Source organism: Oreochromis niloticus, linkage group LG3, assembly GCF_001858045.2.
Source record: "Oreochromis niloticus isolate F11D_XX linkage group LG3, O_niloticus_UMD_NMBU, whole genome shotgun sequence".
Classification (NCBI taxonomy): Eukaryota; Metazoa; Chordata; class Actinopteri; order Cichliformes; family Cichlidae; genus Oreochromis; species Oreochromis niloticus.
The window spans coordinates 53,517,512-53,524,660 of NC_031967.2; the positions used below are offsets into that span (position 1 = coordinate 53,517,512).

Here is a 7,149-nt window from a genome sequence, read left to right on the forward strand (position 1 = left end):
GATGACACACAAATATATATCACAATGTCACCAGGAGACCGAGGCCCTGTACAGGCTCTTGGTAAATGCATTGAGGAAACTAATGACTGGTTGTGCCACAATTTTCTCCAGCTAAACAAAAACAAAACTGAAGTAATAGTCTTTGGAGCCAAAGAAAAACGATTACAGGTCACCAGAGAACTTCAACCTATACGCCTAAAAACCACAAACCAGGCGAGAAATTTGGGTGTAGTGATGGATGCAGACCTAAACTTAGAAAAACACATTAAGACAATAACAAAATCAGCTTACTATCACCTCAAGAATATTTCAAGGATAAAAGATCTGATGTATCAACAGGACCTGGAAAAACTAGTCCATGCATTCATCTTTAGTAGGCTTGATTACTGTAACAGCATCTTTACAGGTATACCTAAAAAATCAGTCAGACAACTACAGCTCATTCAGAACTCTGCTGCTCGAGTCCTCACTAAGACCAAAAAAGTGGACCACATCAGTCCAGCTCTGAGGTCTTTACACTGGCTGCCTGTCCGTCAGAGGATAGACTTTAAAGTTCTGATGCTGGTCTATAAAGCTCTGAATGGTTTAGGACCAAAATAAATCAGTGACCTCCTGACCCAGTATGAACCTTCCAGATCCCTCAGGTCATCTGGATCCTGTCTGTTATCAGTTCCCAGAGTCAGAACCAGACACGGAGAAGCTGCATTCAGCTTTTATGCTCCTTAAATCTGGAACAAACTTCCAGAAAGCCTCAGATCAGCTGAAACACTCAGTTTAAATCCAGGTTGAAGACTCACCTGTTCTCAGCTGCTTTTGAATAAAGCACCAAATCTACACTTAAGCTTAAATTTCAAAACTTACATTTTAACTACTGATTTTATCTACTGTTCTGATTTTATCTACTGTTTTGATTTTTGATTTTATATACTGTTTTGTTTGTTTGTTTGTTTGTTTGCTTGCTTGCTTGCTTGTCTTAATCAATTTTAAATCATGCTTTTTATTTGTTTTTGTTTTTAATGTCTCTGTAAAGCACTTTGAATCACCTTGTTGTTGAAATGTGCTATATAAATAAACTTGCCTTGCCTTGCCTTGTACTCGACATGCGTCTACTGGCTACTCACCATTCTTTCTCCTCTATGGACAACACCCGCGTCTACCAGTTGATCTACTGTTTGGATTGAATGAGGATAATGAAACATACTCAACTACAGGATATGTCAAGAAATGGGCCGAAAGAATGTCAGAAGCTTATCTGATTGCTAGTGAAAATAGAGAGAAGACTAGTGCAAGAAGCAAAATAACATATGATATATAGGCAAAATGACTCATGCTCCAGCCAGGAGAAAGAGTTCTGGTCAGTGAGTGGGGAGGACCTGGCAAGTTGAGATCATATTGGGAGAGGAATACAGTGGCTTGCAAAAGTATTCGGCCCCCTTGAACTTTTCCACATTTTGTCACATTACAGCCACAAACATGAATCAATTTTATTGGAATTCCACGTGAAAGACCAATACAAAGTGGTGTACACGTGAGAAGTGGAACGAAAATCATACATGATTCCAAATATTTTTTACAAATAAATAACTGAAAAGTGGGAATATATAAAGCATATAAACAATTACAGCAATATGATGCAACAAACACAGCAGTGCTACTAATCCAAAATACTCAAAGCTTCATAGAACTGAAACAAACATTTATTTTTAGCTCCATTCTGCTGCTGATACATACTTTAGGTTTCTGAATATTAAACTTGTTGCTGCCTTTCATAGTGTGTAACTTGAAGGCCCTGAGTACTTTCTCCCACACTGAAAACACTGGGATGATAACATTATTTGAACATTACCTAATAAGACTGATTCAGGACAGACAATTAGTTATGTTAAACTTTCCTAGCAGTCCTTCACAAACAGGGAACAGTCTGTCTATTCTCTCCATCTGTCAGCTGCTGCTGGCTCTTCCTCCTCCTCTTCCTCACACACTGCTGAGTTTGTCCTGGTGGATCATCAGGGGTGCAAAGCCTCACAGATGATGTGCAGCAGTGGGTCCCTCAGTCTGTCCTCACTCTGGACACTTGCAGTTGTCACACATGGAAATCAAATGTGTGATAAGCTGCAGGATTCAAACACAAGTGTAACTTATAAATACATGTTCATACTTTTATTCCACAATCAGAGAGAAAGAAACAGAGAGAGAGTGCAGGACAGACAGACAGGTGACAGTCTCAGGTGTACACACTGCTACAAAACAGCACAAGAGAAGGAGGATTTAGTGTTTGTGTTATTACGAGTGCTAAACAAGAAGAGTTCCAGATGGTACAGTGGACACATGTGTGACTCCTGTGATTAAAGCATCTTTCTTTCAGCTTAACGAGTGAACCGTCAGCTCGTTCAAACACACGTTAAAGTCCGTTTGGCTCGACACCACCGAACAGAGGCAGCAATATAACATAGCTAACATTAACAGTGCAGTGAATCCTGCTTGTGCTGTGATACTCAGGACTGCAAACCGAGCAGCATCACTGACTTTCAGCTTGTTGTGTTTGTGGATTTATGACTGACTTTAATTATCCATAAAATCATCACATTCTCTGTAAGAGAATCAATGAGTACTAAAAATGTGCACCTTTACCTGTGTGTTTTCTGGAACAGGAACAGGGTGATATCTGTGACCCAACTCCCACAGCTGGTTGGGACTCATGTTGTTTTCTGTTCGCAGTGGATGGTTGTCCCATCCACTGCAAAATGTATTAAAATCATCCTCCAGTCGAGGAAGAAAGATGTAATGGCAGCAAAAGAGGTGTGCAGCATTTGAAATGTCAAGAAGGCCTTCTTCCTCAAGGTTGTGAAGAACATCGTAGTAAATGCATGTAACGGCCACCCAGAGGTCTCTCCACAGTCGCTCTATTCTGAAATAATATATAAAAAATATTTAAATTAGGTATGGCCTTTCTTTGGTGTGTATGAGAAATTCCCTGCTTTTTTCTAACCCTACATGAAATGTGTGCATGACAACAGTAATAATACATTATCAGGGCATGTAGGAAGGACCCAGGCATATCACTTAAAAGGTGTCAAAAGGGTTGTAATGATCAGTAGCAATACATGAGATGACAACCAGACCATTAACACAGAATGAACATTCAGGGAAGGAAGTAACAGACTGGAAAAGGTGTGTGAATAACTAAAAATAGGGCAGAGTCCTGAAGGCTCTTTGGGGTTTGTAGGACCTGTCCAATATTTTCTTCCTTGAGGGGTAAATAATGGAAATTGAAAGAAACAACAACAACAACAACGAAAAAAAAACACCTGACACATATGAGACAATATATCCTGCTGGATAGGGCACTGTTCTCTAAAGACATTTTACTATAAAACTTTTTTCATAAAACTATACCCTTTAAATGTTTATGTATTTTTAAATAATGGAAATAAAGCTGCAACACCTTCCATCTTATGTCAGAAACATTTGAGGTTGACAGTATTTTATGAGAACAAACCTTTGATTGTGCACACTCATTCCTGAAATGAAACTGCCTCTTCCTGTGCCACGAACAGTAAACATCAGCCGTGCAACCTCCACATTTTCCCATCCGTGGTTGCAACGAACCCTGAAAACAAAGAAAAGTACCTCAAAACATTCGAAGCTTTAAACAAACTTAGATCTGATAATAAAGAACAACTTATGCCTTAATCAGAGTGTTTTTAAAAAATGTAAAACAATCCTTAAAATCTTTGATTGCTACTGCTCTAGAAGGCATAAAAAAAAATTGTCTCATGAATGCACTTTCCAGCATGTGTCAGTATGAAGTTTAATTTAACACAGCTGTTAAAACATTTTTCAGGATTTAACAGGATAGTAACAATTATTTAGATTTATTGAATTTATAGGAAATTACACAAGTGCCATCTTGTATCATTATGATCTGTGTAAAGAGACAATTTTAAGAATATTTTTGCAAAAATACGTTAAAGTTGGAAGTAATTGGCCAATGTTCCAATCTTGAAGATCAGCTGTGCCCATTTGTTGCACATTGTGGGAATGGAGAAGTTGAGGCCCTTGCAGGCTACCCACAATTTTCCCCAAACTGAGCGACCCAGCTAATTCAACACCTTTACCAAGCACTGCTGTTATGTAATTGGATACAAGGGGTGAGACAGTAATATTTTCCCTCCTTGGTTGTAGCTCCCTGACATTACAAGGGTAATCATTTTATGATGTCGGGTTCAGTGTTACACCAGGATTTCAAATACAATATCATCATCAATAAGAATTAGTGTTATCATTTCAGAATTGTAGGTAACCACTTTTAAATGCCATAGACTACTTATTTGTTTAATTTGATGTATTCTCTCTAGGAGAGCGCAGAGGGAATATCCCGTTTAACTTATGCTATCTGTTTAAGTTTAGATTTGTAAAGATATTGACCATATCCTTTTCTGAAAGTGTGGATATAATGGATGGGGTAAGGTACTGTCATGCCACAATTTTATAGTTGTTAAATTCTGGGTACAAGTATACATGCCCATCTTGTACATGTTTTTTAATATTATTATCATCATCATCATCACCATCCTACCCAATTACATGTTTCTTTTAATCAGGTTATGCTGTTTTAATGACTTTACAGTATAATTTACATTGTGTTCCTTCAATTTTCCCTAATTGTATGTTATATTAATCCCATATTTCCGTTTTAATATTTCTAATGTTTGCCTTGTTTTCTTCACTGCCTGGTGTGCCTCTGTCTCGCCTGTATGGATGCATTTACACCTAAATTTCCCCAACAAATGATGTTTTAATTCACCACTATTCCAGTGAAACACGAGTCTCCCATCTTCCTGATACCGGTCTCGAGTTTTTGTTCACCAAAGCACACACCAACTTCATACTGACGGACAGATCACTGCCCTATTCCCGCCTTGTCTGACCGTGTTTTGTGGCTTTGGTTCACTTCACCTCACTCTTCCCCATTCTAGTCATTAAATCAGGCCGTTCTGCAACCATGGCAGCCATTCACTCTATGGCTTTATTCATGGTGTATTTTACCCCTTCACCAAATGCCGTTCTCGTTTCCCACATTATATTTGCAGTGTTCGTCTATCTATCAACATCTGTGGAGTATGGTTTTGTACCGAGTATCCTATTTTGTAGAGGACAGCATGTAAAGGTTAGCTCGGTTAGCAGGATGGTAGCATGTAGCGCTTAGTGAGACACGCCTCAGACGAGTTGAGCAAAGACCCCGTCTGTGTACTTTATACGTGACCAACGGATTTAAATAAAATTAACGTTTCAAAAGACAAACTTGAAGATAAAACACAATACACTTACTGGAGAACCGCCAGGGTTTGCCGCTGCCATCTTGCCGCTCCTGAATTCAAAACTGCCTCTGCAGACAGGCAGGGGAGGCGCGGAAATTTTCTTTGAGTTAGTCAAATGTTTTCCTCAGTTCGAGTAGATGATAAAATAAAAGAAAAATGAATGGGATTTTAAGTAGGACTAGGCGTTCTGTAATGATCTCTATTTAGGAGAAAAACTTAATCCCTCACCTCTAAACAGCTATCTTCTATGAGACACACTGCTGGCTAACGATGTCATGTGATCAAACAGCGTAATTTAATTGGCTGAGAGCCGCTCGACTCGATCTAGTGCTGATTGCTCTGGCTTGGGTCATTTAAGTTCATCACTTTTGCAGTTGAATTTTTGCAGGTGAATTTTTGCAGGTGAATTTTTTGCTGGTGAATATTTGACGGTGAATTTTTTGCAGGTGAATTTTTTGCAGGTGAATATTTGAGGGTGAATTTTTTGCAGGTGAATTTTTGCAGGTGAATTTTTGCAGTTGAATTTTTTGCAGGTGAATATTTTTGCAGGGAAATTTGGAGGATAAAAATTCAGTGTTATAAATTCAATGTCTAAAAATAGTTGGATTCTGATGTTACTATATTTCTTCCATACTGAGCTGCTTCCAGCTTTATTTGTGAAGAGCACAGCAGCTTACAAAACACGTAGCTAGCTCGTGCAGCTGCGATGTCAAATTTTCATAAGGTAAGATGACCTTAAAATAACGGGGGCTACGTGCGGTGATGCTAGCGTTAGCCATGTTAGCACGTTACCTTCAACATGTGGTCAGACTGAGTAAACAGGCACTCAGTCAGAGGTTGCGCTCTCTGTTTCGCTGCAGGGTCCCTCAGTCTTCACATATCCGTGTCAAGCCGAGAGTAAATCCTGAGGCTGAACAGCCTTTGTACAAGCACACATGCTTCTTAGCAGGGCGAAGCTATGAGCTAGAAAAATCCAAGCTGGCAGACAAGCTGTCCAACCAATCAGACAGCGCCTTACATCTTACATCTCGTGACTAATTTGCATTGCAGCAGGATTTTCAAAATGAAGTTGCTCATCCAACCGCTAATCCCTGAGGTAATACGAGAGCCAACAAGGGAAATGGATTTTGAAATGGGGAGTAGAATCGCCATTTTGAAAATCAGTTTATTAATGTGGAATTCAAAAATGAATTAATAAATGCAGAATTTATTCTACAATTCATTATTTAAGCACAGAATTCTTTATTTCAATGTGCGTGGCTTTTGTGGTCCTCCATAGATCTCCAGTATTTTGTTTAAATATTTTACTGAGCTGCTATTTTAACCAGGGTAGCACTGTGGCAGTGAACCATGTCCTTTTAATTAATGTTTGTTAAAGTGTTTTAACCCTTTAAAACCGGTCGGAGCGGGCACGCTCCGTTTTGTGTAACTATTTTTAAATCCTGGTAGAACTGCAACCACTTGGTGCAATATTTTTTTTTGCATATGAAACCGAAGGAGTTGTACTTACATCTTATGCCATCAGCTTGTCCTAGATCACGATTTCCTTCCACATGTAGCTTTGCAAAAACTGCATAAAAGCACTTGCAGCAACAAAAACATAATATTCCAGAAACACGCTTTGCCGATCAGCTGTATGTAACACTTCCTACGTCCATCAGCGTGAACTATCGCATGTCCGCCATAACTTGCCTGAAACCGGAAGTGACATCATTTTGCGGAAATTTAGCTTTTAACCTTCAGGGTCTTATGAGCCTATACTGGTATTTTTAAAAGTTATGTTTGACTTTATGACTTTCTGTATCATTTCTGGGATGCTTAGAACTCA

The 7,149-nt window shown here is 39.0% G+C and overlaps 1 long non-coding RNA gene across 1 annotated transcript; it reads right to left on the reverse strand.

Annotated features, from left to right (window-relative positions):
* Nucleotides 1–2,052: 2,052 nt before the first annotated feature.
* Nucleotides 2,053–5,750, reverse strand: LOC109201148 (uncharacterized). The gene is made up of 4 exons (XR_002061154.2): nucleotides 5,332–5,750; nucleotides 3,500–3,610; nucleotides 2,632–2,908; nucleotides 2,053–2,112 (listed from the first exon to the last, which is right to left on the reverse strand). It is a non-coding gene; the product is annotated as an uncharacterized LOC109201148 (long non-coding RNA).
* Between the last annotated feature and the right edge of the window lie 1,399 nt (nucleotides 5,751–7,149).